We start from the raw sequence: 15,908 nt of genomic DNA on the forward strand, positions 1-15,908 counted from the left end.
TGATGGTGTTAGGCCGGAACAGTATGTGGAGCAGATAGGTGGGAAGGAAGATGGACAGATAGGACAGTTCAAGAGGGCGGTGCCGAATTGGAGGGTTGGATCTGGGATAAGGTGGGTGGGAGGGGAGATTTGAAAACAGTTGAAATTGACATTGATTGTGTGTGGTCAGAGGGTCGCAAGGCAGAAGATGAAGCGTTCTTCCTGCAGTCGTTGGGTGGCTGGGATTTAGCAGTGGAGAAGGCCCAGGACTTGCATGTCATTGGCGGAGTGGGAGCGTAGTTGAAGTGGTTGGCCACAGGTAGGCACAGTTATTTAGTGTGTGTGTCCCACAGATGCTCTCTGGGACATGCCACAAGTTGACATCCTGTCTCCCCAACGTAGAGGAGACCACATCGAGAGCAATGGACACAGCTGATGAGGTGTTTGGATGTGCAGGAAAATCTCTATCAGATGTGGAAGGATCCTTAAGGCCCTTGGATGGAGATGAGTGGGGAGTTGTAGGTGCAGATTTTACACTTCTTGAAGTGGCAAGGGAAGGTGCCGGGAGTAGTGGGTGGGTCGATGGGGGGCGTAGACCTAACGAGGAAAGGAATGCTTGGTGCAGAGTGCTGAAAAAGGTAAGGAGGGAACTATATCTCTGGTGGTGAAGTCTGACTGTAGTTGATGGAAATGGTGGAGGATGATGCATTGTGTTCAGAGATTGGTGAGGTGGAAGGTGAGGACAAGGGAGTTTCTAACCTTGTTGCAGTTGGAGAGGTGGGGTTCAAGGGCAGAGGTGCGGGAAGTGGAGAAGTTGTACTGAAGGACATCGTTGACCTCCTGCGAGGGAAAATTATGGTCCTTGAAGTAGGAGGTCATCTGAAATGTTCTGGAGTGGAATTGATTCTTCTGGGAGCAGATGCGGTGGAGGCAGAGAAATTGGGACTGATGGGTTGCACTTTTACAGGAGGCGGGGTGGGAGTTGGTGGGTTTGAAGTGGATGCCCGCTTTGAGTCAGTCACAGGATATGGAGATGGAGAGGTCCAGGAAGTGGGAGGAAGGTGTCTGAGATAGGGGTATTTGGAAGCAATGGCTTTTGAATGTCTTTTGATACAGACAGACTCGAACCTCACACCTTCAATGCATTGTCTCAGCTGAGAATTCACATTTATATGTATATAAAACCTTGCTATCTCGAGAATGAGAGTTCAAAGAAGTTCTGGGATTTACATATTACTGACCCGAAACCTGCAACCCTTTCTGAACGATGAAAGACTTAACACCAATCTAGGTTTGTTCAATGTATTCTTTCAGTTGCATGACACTGTGATATTTTGCTATAAATTCTGTGTCTTACGATCCTGCTCCACAGCTCCCTGATGAAGGAGCAGAACTCAACAGCCATTGCTTCCAAATAAACCTGTTGGACTATATCCTGATGTTGTGAGATTTTTAACTCTATCTTGTGAAGGCACAGCTACAAACACACTGTGGACAAAGACAGCTTCAGTTCCAAGACAGAAGCTGTGTCCAAACTCATCCACCCGAAGTCTGTCTATGTCTCTGTATCTCCCCTCTCTTTCTGCAGATCCCTGTCTGTATGTCTGTCCTCTTGTGTTTCCCTCTGTGTGTCGATTTGTCAGGAGTGGCAATTCGAGCACTCACCGCCAGGGGAGACTGCGACCTGAGACCGCTCGGCCATTCTGACGCATGCTATCCTGTACATTCTCCCCATGTCTGCGTGCGTTTCCTCCCACAGTTTGGTGAATTGGCCGTGCATTAGGTGAAGGGGTAAATTTAGGGGAATGTGTCTGGGTGGATTGCTCTTCGGAGGGTCGGTGTGGACTTGTTGGGCCAAAGGGCCTGTTTGCATTTATAGAGGAAACTAATCTGCCCATATAGTCTGTGCTGGCACAGCGGGTGCGGTTCTTGCTGCGGCGGTTAGATCAAATGGGAATGGGCAGCAACATGGTCCAGTGGGAGGTGTGTCGAGCCAGCGCTGTGTGAGTGACAAAGCTCCAGCACCGACCCATTCCCTGTTCAGCCCAGTGTGAAGCAGAGCTGTGTCATCACCTCAACACTGTTCTCCATTTATTCCCCGCAGTGCTTCACCTCATCGCCTACAAACCTCCCGCTGGAGAGAGGGGAGCTATCCTACAAAACTAGTGTGAAATTATTCAACCTCGTTTGATCGGCCAGACGGGATTGTTAAGGACAATGGCCGGAGGGAGGGGGGGAGGGAATTAATTTTTTGAGAATATTTTTGCACACCTTGCCCTAACAAAGCGACAGGTTGTAAATGAGAGTGTGTGTGAATGTGAGAGAGAGTGAGTTTGACAGACATTTGTGTGGACTGATGCGCCTGGACTGAGACTTCCTGGGAACATAGTGGAGCCGGTACCTGGATAACTTGGGCCAGGATGGTCTCAGTTCGCACTCTCCCCTTGCGGCATGTGTTGGAATTGTCACTCTTGACTGGAAAGCGTTTGTTTTAAAAGTTATCAGTGACTAGCGTGCGATCTTGTGATAAAAGTGACACTCTCCTTCCTCCGCAGGGATTTGTTCTCCCGCTGCTCCAGAGACAATTTACAAAACCACCCTTTAACGTTTGTGTCTGTGAGTGAGTGTGACTGTGTGCAGCCTCGGTGTGTCCGGTCCACACCCTCCCCCAGTGTCGATGGTAAGGTCAGCAGCACTCGGTAATGGAGCTCTCAGTAAAACGAGCAATTGCAGAGAGAGATTGTGTGTGTGTCGCTGCACTCCATCAGACTGCAGGGTGAAGCGAGCCTCTCCTTGACTCAGATCAGTGACAGAGGCAGAGTGGGAGTGATTGTTATCAAGAATGGGGATGATGGGTGTCTGGAACATTGCTGACCTGCCGATGAAACAAAGGAGCTGCTCACAGGATTCCGGATCCCAGGTCCCGCACAGGGGCCCAATGTTGTCCCCTCATCGTTTGTGTAACGCTGCACTTAATTTTCGCAAATCATTACGAAATGTTGGCTCTTAACTCGAGGTGGCACAAGTTTCAGTTCAAAGGTCAGCACTTTATTACTGAACAGCCGGTGACAGCTTAGGAGTGACACCATCAGGAGTGCCGCAGCCACCTTGTTTAGGCACCCCGTGATGAATCTCTGAACATTGTATACAGGCAGTATCTTTATATCTTATTCGGGTCTGGCTTACATCGTATTGCTGATTGCTATTATCTTGGTGATACAGGTATTTCTCAATCTAACAATAACTACTGAGTCCACCTTCCTGTGACAGATATCGAGATTTATTTTTACAGGAGCCTGTTACTGTACTATTCAGAATCTTATGTTAATAGGAAAGGAGGTAGACAATAGGATTTTGCAATGTCTCATTGTTGATCTTCATACACCCTTGTTAATGTGCAAGAAAGTGCATTAATAGGAACAGGAGGCAGTTAATGAGATTTATAATCAGGGCTGCCAGTCCTATTCAGGGAATCAAACACATTTGCCCGGGACTAGGAACAATATGCGTACGTTTGGCTCCAGACGATTTTGACAGTTCAGAGGTCGTCAGACACCCGTTTGATTTCCGGTCTCAGCCTGTCAAAAGATGGAACACACTTAAATACATTGTGAGTCTTTTGAATAGGGGATCTTTAACAATTGACTTGCAAGACTCCCAATCACTAAGATAAGTCAGTTAACGTGTTGCTTTTGTTTTAGCTTTGGTGTTCTCAAACTTGATCATAGTTTACAAAAATCACACTTTAACGTTTGTGTCTGTCTGTGAGTGAGTATGACTGTGTTCAGCCTCTCTGTGTAGGTCCCACACACTCCCCCAGTGTCAATAATAAAGGCAGCAGCACTCACTAACGGAGATGTCAGTAAAACGAGGGGCTGCAGAGAGACTCTGTGCATCAAGACAGTGCATCAGGCTGCAGGGTGAAGCGAGCCTCTACCGTCTCCCGATCTCTCCATGGATATGAGCTTCCACACAATCATGATCTGAACGAACTGATCACAGCTTGGATTGGGAAAAACTCATGCAGGCTCCCCCTCCTCCTGATTCTGCTGTCCGGCGAATCTGCAAACACCGCCCTCTCACACACTCACTGCATACATTCACAAGCTGCAGAATTCCCACCATCACATCGGCCAAGGTCTCTCTCGCACACACACACACACACACACACGGAGAGAGATGAGATACAGATACAGAAATCGAGATGGAGAGGGAGACACAGGGAGACAGAGATACAGAGAGAGTGATACAGATGCAGAGACTGACAGTGTATGAGTCTGCACACTGCCAATATCCTGGAGCTGAGATTATATCAATTCACTATCTATGATGTTTTCTGTTTCGTATGTAAAAGTGCTGGGAATCGGAAATTTAAAATAATATTATTTACAACCCACAGATGGATTTGACAAAACGCATCCAGGCTCCTCCTCCTGCTGCTGCTGTCGGGGGAACCTGCAATCACCACCCTCCCACACACACTGCAAACACTCACAACCTGCTGCATTTACACTGTGACACTGGTCAAGTTCACACACAGAGACACACAGACAGATTGATGGAGAGAGACAGCCGCGCGTGCGCACGCACGCACCCACACACACACACACACACACACACACACAGATTGATGGAGAGAGACAGGCACACAAACACACTCACACACAGAGGGACAAACAAAGAGAAAAAGGGAGATAACGGAGACAGAAATCTAGACGGAGAGGGACGCACAATGATAGAGAGAGGGAGATAGAAAGACACGGCGAGAGACTCTCAGTATATGAGTCTGCACACAGACAATGTCCCAGAGTTGAGGCTTTATCTATTCACTGTCATGATTAGATTACTTACAGTATGGAAACAGGCCCTATATGATTAGGACGTGTTTACAGAGATTAGATTAGACTTACAGTGTGGAAACAGGCAAGTCCACACCGACCCGCCGAAAGCGCAACCCACCCATACATACCTAACACTACGGGCAATTTAGTATGGCCAATTCACCTGACCCACACATCCTTGTGAATGTGGTAGTAAACCGGAGCACCCGGAAGAAACCCACGCAGACACACAGTCAGTCGCCTGAGTCGGGAATTGAACCGGGGTCTCATGCGCTGTGAGGCAGCAGTGCTAACCACTGTGCCAACCACTTTTTTTTATTAATGATATGCAAACCAACTGTGTTTTAGATTATATTATATTAGATTAGATAGTGCCATGTACAAAGTCTCGACTTCATTGCTGCTCCCTTGGCATAATGGTTATCACTTTCACCTCACACGCGAAAGGTCCTCGGTTTTACTCTGGGTGGGAGCATTATACCTCAATTTGTATCTTTTGCCTCCCTCGGGAAACTCATACGTCACCCATCAGAAGCTGAGAGTTGCTTCCTTCGAGCCGAAAATGTGTGGCAGGGTCAGTGAGAGGTCAGGGGAGATTGCAGAGTGGGTCAGAGAGCTGTGAGAAAGAAGGAGCGTGTTTCCAAAGACGTCGGTCACCCAACATGGGCCTTGGAGCCACATCCCTGAGATCCAGGCTCTCACATTGTCACCAACTGAGGCAGCCAGAGATGATGCTGGGTGTTACCTCATCAGTTGCTGTCGTGAAGTCGTTCCCAGTGATTTCCCCAGCGATCACTTCGGGATTAAAAAGAAATCTGGCTGATGTCAGAAATCTCCAGTTCAAGCAAGGAGTGCTGCTGGCAGATTCAACTCATTGATCCCGACCCTCCTCCAAATGAGGTCTCTGTGCTCCCCATTGGGAGGGGAGCTCCTTATATTCATTGAGGAGATGATTCCGCCCATTTAGTGTGTGCTTGCGGTGGGGAGGGATTCTCGCTGAAGGGTTGGATAAATGGGAGTGTGCAGCAACGTGAGCCAGTGGGAGGTGTCAATAGACAGCGCTGAGTGAGTGAGAAACTCCCTTGGTGTCTGTGTGTGTGTGTGTGTCTTCTGTCTGTCGGAAGGAGGGTGTGGCGCTCTCTCATTTTAAAAGCATGAATACCTCTAAGGGTGACACCTTCATAAGTTTGTTCTGTACTGCCAAATAAGCCAGTGGGAGGTGTGTCAAGGCAGCGCTGAGTGAGTGAGAATGCTCCAGCACCAACCCATTCCCTGTTCAGCCCAGTGTGAAGCAGAGCTGTGTCATCACCCCAACACTGCTCTCCATCCATCTGCCGCAGTGCTTCACCTCATCGCCGACAAACCCCCACCCCCACCTCCATGCTGAAGGGGAGATAACCTACAAAACTCATGCAAGATTATTCAACCGCATTTGATGGACCAGACCGGATTGTGAAGGACCACAGTGGGGAGGAGATGGAATTAATTATTTGATAATATTTGTGCCCCCCCTCCCTTGCCTGACAAAGCAACAGATTTTAAAATGTATGTGCGCGTGAGAACGTTTGCTAGATATGTGTGGGCTGATAGTGCCTGGACTGAGACTTCCAGTGAGCATTGTGGAGCCAGTGGCTAGTATTGGTCTGAATGACCGAGCGGTCTAAGGCGCTGCATTCAGGTTGCAGTTTCCCCTGGAGGCATGGTTTAGACTCCCAGTCCTAACAGTGAGGGCTGTGTTTTGAATTCATGGAAGACTGGGGTGTGACTTTGTGTAAAAAGTGAGGTCTGCAGATGCTGGAGATCAGAGCTGAAAATGTGTTGCTGGTTAAAGCACAGCAGGTCAGGCAGCATCCAAAGAACAGGAGATTCGACATTTCGGGCACAAGCCCTTCATCAGGAATGAAGAAAGTGTGTCCAGCAGGCTAAGATAAAAGGTAGGGAGGAGGGACTTGGGGGAGGGGCGATGGAGATGTGATAGGTGGAAGGAGGTCAAGGTGAGGGTGATAGGCTGGAGTGGGGTGGGGGCGGAGAGGTCAGGAAGAAGATTGCAGGTTAGGAGGGCGGTGCTGAGTTCGAGGGAATCGTGAATCCCTCATCCTGAGGGAGACCCAGAGATACAGAGGGGGAGTGGGAGAGATGAATCGGAAATTGAAATCAACAATATCTACAACCCAATGCTTGGATTGGACCAAACTCATCCAAGGATCCTCCTCCTGCTGCTGCTGCTGTCGGGCAACCTGCCCCCACCTCCCTCTCACACAATCACCGCAAACACTCACAACCTGCAGCATCCACACAGATCTCTCGGCACCGTCCCAACAGTGAAACACACATACAGAGACACACATACACACACGCACACACACACAGACGGAGAAAGAAAGAGAGATATGGAGGCTGAAATCGAGACAGAGAGGGAAACATAGGGGAACAGACATACAGGCAGGGAGCTCCAGAAAGAGAGGGAGAGATACGGAGACATAGACAGACTTCGGGTGGATGAGTTTGCACACAGCTTCTGTCTTGGAACTGAAGCTGTCTTTATTCACAGTGAATCGTAAAACGTGCCCAAGGTGCCCAGGGGAATGGACAACACCGGCCTCCCAGGGTTGTTTCCATAGTGTAGTGGTTATCACGTTCGCCTTACACGCGAAAGGTCCCCAGTTCGATCCTGGGTGGGAACATTATGCCTCCCTTTCCTGTCAGGATCGGATTGGGTGGTCGAATATAAGGAGTGGTGTGGGATAAGATAACCCAGAGCTCCCTCTCCACTCCACTCTGTTCTCTTCGCACTTTCAGCCCACTTCCTCAGCCCAGGGAATCTTCTTTCTCTGTCTCTCTCTCACACACACACAGGGGAAGAGAGACAGGTACACACAAACAGAAAGAGAGGGAGATAACGGAGTCAAGAGTATAGACATAGACAATAGGTACAGGAGCAGGCCATTCTCCCCTTCGAGCCTGCATCACCATTCAATATGATCATGGGTGATCATCTTTCATCAGTATCCTGTTCCTGCCTTATTTCAATAACCCTTGATTCCACTATCCTTGAGAGCTCCATCCAATTCTTTGTGTGTGAGTGAGTGTGAATGTGTGCTGACCACACCCTCCCACAGTGTCCATGGCAAAGGCAGTAGTGGGCAGCACGGTGGCACAGTGATTAGCACTGCTGTCTTACCGTGCCAGTAGACCCAGATTCAATTCCCGACTCAGGCGACTGACTGTGTGGAGTTTGCACATTCTCCCCGTGTCTGCGTGGGTTTGGGGTGGACAAAGTTAAAAATCACACAACACCACGTTATAGTCCCACAGCTTTCTTTTCAGCACTGTTCCTTCACAGGTCGCTTCACTGAAGGAGCAGTGCTCCGACAGCTAGTGCTTCCAAATCAACCTGTTGGCGTTGTGTAATTTTTAACTCCCCACCCCGTGCCGTTGATCAATAGCTGCAGCAGGGCTGGCATTGAATGGCTGGATGGCAGGATAGTAAGTAAGAAACAGAGTGAGGTGTGAGAGTTTGGGCCAGTTCCCTGGGGAGCAGGAAAATAAGTCCCAGCCTTTCCTTACAAATGAAACTCTTCATTCCCGGTAACATCCTGGTAAATCTCTTCTGAACCCTCCCCAGCTTAATTCGTATCCTTCCGATAATAATGCGACCAGAACTGGAGACAGTACTCCAGAAGAGCACTCACCCATATCCTATGCAACCTCAATATCAAATTCCAACTCATACAATGAAAGCAATGAAGGACTGAGCAATAGGTGCAAAACATATTGTTAACCATTCTGTTTATATGTGACAAAAACTTGGAAGGATTATGTGCCTGAACCCCTAGGTCGCTCCATTCTACAACACGACTCAAGGTCGTACTTTTACTTGGATAAACCCTACCCTCCTTTGTTGTAGTTGAGAGTGGTGCTGGATAAGCACAGCACATCAGGTGGCATCCAGGGAGGAGGACAATTGACCTTTCGGGCATAAGTCCTTCATCACCTCTGATTTCTAGCATCTGCAGTTCTCACTTTCTCCTTGCTTGTTGTACTAAAATGCTTGATAGGTCATATCTTGTTTCTTTTTTAATTTAACGTGGCAGTCTTTCATTGAAACGTATGTCTCAATAAGCTGCAGATTTGCGTTTTGTGGTAAAGGTTTATTAACAAAATAAACCAGGACAAAAGAAAAAAAACTAAGACAACACAAATGACTAAACAAAATCACATCCCAAACATTACAAAAATCCGATAAAATTCCCTTCCCCATCAAATTAGTAGGTTCAACTTAATTATTTTCTCTCAGTTCAGGTCTGACGAGCTGTGAGTTCTTTTACATCTCCCACTTACATGACTGAGAGCTTAGACTTTCTCAGCTTTGAATAATGGATATGTCCTCAACTGTTCTGAATAATCCCCTTTGTCCAGGAGAGACCACACTTCCATCTGACTTCAGTCAGATTCCCGTTAAAGTGCCCAAAAGCTTCCCAAGCTCTTGGCTTTTCTATGTTGAAATCAATCCACGATTATTCTAAACACAGAAGCAAGGTAATGCCTTTCAATGTTGTCTTTTTCCTATTGTTTCACCCCAAATAAATACAAACAAACTTCCATGGACACTACATGAGGCACGTACAGGTTTAAAGTCATGACTTAATTAATTATCTAAACTTTCACAAGAATAGACAAAGACCCAAATGCAATTACTTTAAACTCCAAAGTGTAAAACAAATGATATTGTGATGGAGATCACACATCTTCCATTACAGTATCAATTGAAAAGTAGATCCCACCCTGTGATATCATTTTAAAGCCATTATAAATATAAGAACAGTGGGAGTGCATTTTTGAGGCGGCCCCTCCATTCGTGTAAAATCACAGCTAATCTTTCATCCAACCAGTAGTTGCCTATACCCTTTCTCCTCAGGGGTGTAGGTTTGCTCGCTGAGCTGGAAGGTTCGTTTTCAGACGTTTCATCATCATACTCGATAATATCTTCAGTGAGCCTCCAGATGAAGCACTGTGGTGTAGCCCACTTTCTACTTATATGTTTGGATTTCCGTGGGTAGGTGATGTCATTTCCTATGGTGATGACATTTCCTGTTCTTTTTCTCGAGGGTGGTAAATGGGATCTAAGTCGATGTTGTGTTTGTTGATAGAGTTCTGGTTGGAAGGAAGTCTCATTCATGTCTCTGTTTGACTTGTCCTAGGACGGATGTGTTGTCCCAGTCGAAGAGGCATCATTCCTCATCTGTATATAAAGATACTAGTGAGAGTGGGTCACGTCTTTTTGTGGCTAGTTGATGTTCATGTATCCTGGTAGCTAGTTTTCTGCCTGTTTGTCCAATGTAGTGTTTGCTACAGTTCTTGCAAGGTATTTTGTAAATGACATTATTTTTGTTTGTTGTCTGCATCATGTGTTTCAAGTTCATGAGTTGCTGTTTCAGTGTGTTAGTGGGTTTGTGGGCTTCCATGATACCAAGGGGTTTGAGTAGGGAACTAGATGTTACCTAGTATGGTGATGAAACATCTGAAAACGAAACTTCCAGCTCAGAGAACAAACAGAACTACAACCTGAGCTACAAATCTTCTCAAACTCACCTTTATCCCCATCCCAGGGCAAAATCTCTGCTTCAAGTTTTTTTAGCCGTGGTTAGGGTTGAGGGAATGTTGGTGAGGGGACGGAGGAGAAGCAGCCTCTTGAAATGGTGCATCGTCCATATGACAACACCCCAAACCATTTCTACTCATCGGCCTGGATGATAGGCGTGAATGGGAGCACCCACCACAAGAACAGGCGGCGAGACTGGGAGTGGCTCTCCTTCACGGAGTTGAACAAGTTGAAGTCCATGTCATCCAACAACCAGCTCAGCATGCGGATGGTCACCAGGGCTGGGAGCTGAGAGACACACTGCACAAAGGCCTTGAACGTGTCTGCCTGGGGCTTCAGTTGGTTCCCCTACAGACGGGAAATATTCAGATCCCTCAGCTGGCACACGTCATCCAGGGTCAGGAAGAAATCCCTCCAGCCCAGGTCGCTGAGCTCCTCATTCATTCTCAGATCGAGAACATTCGGTTTCCAAAGTTGACCGCTTCTGGCTGCTTTGGCTGTGGGGTAGGACAGTTTGGGAAGAAAATTAGCTGGTAAGAGATGAGGGCCCAGACTGAAAAGATGACAGACTCCCCTCCCTAAAGGACAATTTGAGCGCAAATGGGTTTTTACACAATTTGATGGCTGTTTCTCAGTCACCATCACAGAGTCAAGCTTTCAATCCCAGATTTACAAATACAGCTTTGATTCCAATAACTGCCTCACCAGGATTGGAACCCTCAGATTTAGCCTGCATGCTGGATTTGGAGTAGTTGCCTCCTCCAGCCCCGATAACCCTCCCTATCTTCGTAACTTCCTATGTTCCCCTACAGCCCTCCCTAGCTCTATAACCTCCTCCATCCCCTACATCCCTCCCTGTCTGTTACCTCCTCCTGTCCCTATACCTCTCCCTACCCTTGTTACCTCCTCCAGACCTTACAAACCCCCTTATCCCTGTAAACCTGCTCTGTCCCCTATATACCTCCTTATCGCTGGAGACTCCTCCAGCCTCGTATCTCTCCCTATCTCTGCCACCTCCTCTAGCGCCAAAACCCTCCCTATCTCTGAAACCTCATCCAGCCCCTACAATCCTTTGTACACCTTAGGATTCCTGCATTTTACTGACTCTCTAGAAAATCAAACCAGGAATTCCAGAGTAATGTTTCCAGTTAGGGGGTGAAGGAAAATAGAATTTGGTCCAACATGTAACAGGCAAAGCAGGTGATATAAATGCATGTTCTTTCTTAATTCAGTGCGGGGCATGGGCATCGCTGGGTGGGCCCATCTTTGTCCTGTGGGAGGAAACCCATACAGGCACGGGGCGATCACGCAAACTCCACACAGTTGCCTGGGGGGGGGGGGGGGGGGGGGAGATCGGTGTTACGAGACAAGAGTACTAACCACTGTGCCACCTTTGGCCTAGATAGTGCAAGACCTGGCCCTCTTGAGTAGGTTAGCAACATAGTGAAGTCCAAAAGGCCAGTCTCATGGCCCAGCCAGCCTTGCCACCAACACTGGCACACGACCAACGGGCAACAAACATTGTCCTTGCCAACCATCTGCGTGCGGCAGGAGTAACCTTGGCAAAGGATGATTGAGGCCATGGTCACTCTCACGTGCCCCTGGCAGTTCTTGTCAGATCAAAGGGGAAGAGCTGGCGGTTGTGTGGGCTTTGGTGGGGGCTGGGAGAGCACGTGGGTGCTGTCAGCATCCAGCTGCCAACAAGCCCCTGAAAGATGCTGTCCCCTTCTGGGGGCAAAGGGGCAGATCCACATTACCAGCATGGTGGGTGATGGTCACTGAAGCCGTTCCTGACTCACAACTCTGCCATCCTTCTTGTCTCTCGCCAGTAGTTACGGGCATCTGGAATTCAAAATCAGAATCGGTGTGAGCTGGAATCTCAACGACTTGAGAGGGAGAACGGGAAAAAAGCCGTCCTTTGTATAGAACTCCCTGTGGATCAGAATGTCAGGCCTTGGGTACATTGGATTACCCATGCTGCACTTGTGTCCGAGGAAGAGAATTCCAAACAGTAACAGGTTTGGATGGATGTGGCTGAAAGTGTGTTGCTGGAAAAGCGCAGCAGGTCAGGCAGCATCCAAGGAGCGGGAGAGTCGACGTTTCGGGCATGAGCCCTTCTTCATTCCTGAAGAAGGGCTCATGCCCGAAACGTCGACTCTCCTGCTCCTTGGATGCTGCCTGACCTGCTGCGCTTTTCCAGCAACACATTTTCAGCTGTGATCTCCAGCATCTGCAGTCCTCACTTTCTCTTGGATGGATATGGACCAGGAGCAGGCAGTTGGGGACTAGTTTAATTTGGGATTATGTTCAGCATGCACTGGCTGGACTGAAGGGTCTGTTTCTGTGCTGTAGGGCTGTCTTACTTTACGATGCATTTACACCCTTAACCAGCCCTGTTCAAAATCAACATGACACAGTTTCTATGATGAGCACCCCATCGTAGTGACAGAGAAATTAGCAGAATATTTTGGGTTGCAGTGATTTTGTTGTGATCGGTCTAACAACAACAGCTATCAATTCAAACTTGAAATTTAATTTCCTGTCAAAAGGATGCTACACAGTGATAGTGTCCCAACCTCCTAGACAGGGGACCCGAGTTCAACTCCTACCAAGGACAGGTAATATCTCTGAACAGGTTGATTAGAAAAATATTTGAAGAAAATCAAGACAATATGGGGGCTCTCTTGGAGCACAGTGGAAAAAGAACCCCAGAAAACATCTAGTGCATTAATTTCTCCTGACTCGGGCGAGTGTCTCTGGTACTCCATCCAAGCATTATCCCCTTCCTTCCATTTATGCAGAAGAACTCTGCAGCAGAAACACTGAATCCTGTCACCCGGACCTGGAGATGTAAAGAGAGAAGCTCTGAGACGGTGCCCTGTTTCCTGCACCAATGATACAAGTGCCCACTGCACCTGGCCCACTATGCCCTACCCGCCCTAATCCACCCCACGGCAACCCCTCCTTGGTCAGTGCCATGACGGGGAATTTCAGCCAAGATCAGGGCACTTACTTCCTGTTGTGCGGGAGATAGAGAAGAGACTCATGGATACCGGGAGGAGGCAGAGGGGATGGGGGGAATGACATTGGTGGGGGGGAGATTTTGGCCAGTGGATGAGGTCTTCCCACACACCCCCACCCTGCCATACTGGGCTGGCATTTATCCCACAGCAAAGGCCGATCGGGTCACAATGACATGGCTGATCATCGGATCATGCTGTGCGACACACCCCAACTGGGCGCGTCGAGGTCGCTGACCAGTTACCCAGAAGGCTCTATAGAAATGCAACCCTTTCTCTCTTTCCCCCTCCCACCCCACTCCCTGACCCCCGCCAATCCTTTTTGGCTCCCACCAGCGATAACGGCACCCGCTTTTGCCCACCAGCTCGGAATCCCCCTGACCGGGTTGGCGTTGCACCCTGGTGGCCAGGTGTGGAACGACTTCAGCCGCGTCTTCTCAGCTGTGAAAATATTCCAACCCCAGACTGGGTCTGGCCCTAGTCACACATGAAGAAGAGAGGAAAACCGTTATGAGCTAAGGAGAGTCTGGACTGAGACCACTGTGTCCAAGCTTGGGCCTTCAGATGACGGACTTAGAGTCAGTGCGACAATATGTGGGGAATGCATCTCAGCATGAGCCCTTCCCGAGCTGGTGATGGGACTCTGTGAGAATCACAGAGTTGTTTCCACAGGGCAATGGATGGACAAGTGTAACTCTGTATATCTCAGTGAGCGGTTTATGGAACCTACAGAGAGTTGGAAAGTTGTTACTCTGAGTTGGCCTAAGTTCTGCTCCTATGTCTTGTGATCTTTGTCTGATACTTAGCAAACATGATTGAGTGGCGGAGCAGACTTGGATGGGCTGAATGACCTAAATTCTGCTCCGATGTTTCATGGTCTTTAGAGATGAAGTGAAAATAGAGTGAGAGCAGATTCAGAGCAGGAACATTCAACACCCAGATTGAGGAGAAGTGATGGCTTTGTGGTATTCGCACTGGATTGTTACTCCAAAGACCCAGATGATATTTGGGTGGGTGGGTGGGCAGGTGGGGTTGGGGGGTGTGGAATGCAGGCTCAAATCCTCCCACAGCAGATAGAACCTTCCTTCCCACCCCATCCCCAATGATAATAAGAATTGAGAGTCCCCTTCATCCTCACATTCCTTCGCACCAACCTCCAAAACCATCCAACATTACCATTAGCTGGAAAGAGACTCCATCACCAAAAGAGAAACTCCATTCCCCACCCTTTTTCACTGTCCACAGGGATCGTTTCACTCTGCCACTCCCTCATCGACTCTGCACTCCCCACTGACTTCCCCACTTACACCCAGGACCACTCCCTTGCCACCTGCCCCCACTCCTCCCCTCTTCCTGAAGCTTCAGATCTGATAGAGATTCACCTGCACGTCATCCAATCCAATCCATTGCTCCTGATGTGGTCTCTGTATCGGGGGGAGACCAAACACAGACTGGCTGAGCACCTGCGCTCCATCTGTGCCAACCAACCTGACCTTCTGGTTGCCATCTGCTTTAATTCCCTCTCCTCTCCCTCTCCGGTGCCATGTCCATCTCACGATCTGCTGAGCGAGTACTCAAAAAGCGTGACGCTGGAAAAGGCACAGCCGGTCAGGCAGCGTCAGAGGAGCAGGGGAACCACCGTTTCGGGCATAAGCTCAGTGACCTCAGTATTGACTTCAGCAGCTTCAGAATTCCCCCATCCTCCCTCTGCAGCCTAATTCCATGTCTAGCCTTCCCCCTTCTCCTTGCCTCCCTGCCCTGACCTAATGTCAGCTGTTCATCCTTCTCACTGCTTCTGCCTACCATCATCCCACCACCTTACCCCGAGGCCAAATCCCCTCCTTCTATAGGCTACTGGGCTCCCCTCACCCCTTCCAGCCCTGACAAAGGCTTTCGGACCATTGACCTTCCTGTTGACCGAAACATTGATTTTTCCTGTTCCTTGGATGCTGTCTTCCAAGCTCTTCCAGCCTCACATCTCCTGACTCTGATTTCCAGCCCCTGCACCCCTTCCTGTCAACCTGGACGAGAGTGGTCAATGGTTCTCGACTTGAGCCAAAAAGTAGTTGGGTGGGTGGGCCGAATGGCCATCTCTACTGTTGCCCCCTTCCACACCCCTACCCAACCCCACATTCACTCTCGCGCATCAGGGAGAGAGATGGATGAGATTACCTTAATGTCAAACCCAACCAATGTGCTGATCCCTTGCCTCAGTGGGGTCCCAGATCGGTTCACTCTCTGTCGGTGCATGGTCTTTCAGCTTCTCAGTCAGTTGCTCCAGTCCTTCTGCTCAAAGGGGTGATCTCTCCCTGCAGTCGACCTCCCAGAGCCAGCTCTGAATATTGACGGGCAGTGTGTTTTGGCTTTCTCCGAGTGACCAGGACCGGCTCTTGCTTCACCAGAGTTCAGGTGATTTCTGTCACTTACCGTCCGACCGGCCCACTGCTTGTGGCACAACTTCCTGTA

At 48.8% G+C, this 15,908-nt stretch overlaps 1 protein-coding gene and 1 non-coding gene across 2 annotated transcripts in view; both read left to right on the top strand.

The window, feature by feature from the left end:
* LOC132835355 (myelin-oligodendrocyte glycoprotein-like) overlaps window positions 1-15,908 on the top strand; it is a 315,935-nt gene that overhangs the window by 247,196 nt on the left and 52,831 nt on the right. The window lies entirely within an intron of this gene.
* Window positions 7,432-7,504, top strand: trnav-uac (transfer RNA valine (anticodon UAC)). The gene has a single exon. It is a non-coding gene; the product is annotated as a tRNA-Val (tRNA).

Source organism: Hemiscyllium ocellatum, chromosome 44 (genome assembly GCF_020745735.1).
Source record: "Hemiscyllium ocellatum isolate sHemOce1 chromosome 44, sHemOce1.pat.X.cur, whole genome shotgun sequence".
NCBI classification, from domain to species: Eukaryota; Metazoa; Chordata; class Chondrichthyes; order Orectolobiformes; family Hemiscylliidae; genus Hemiscyllium; species Hemiscyllium ocellatum.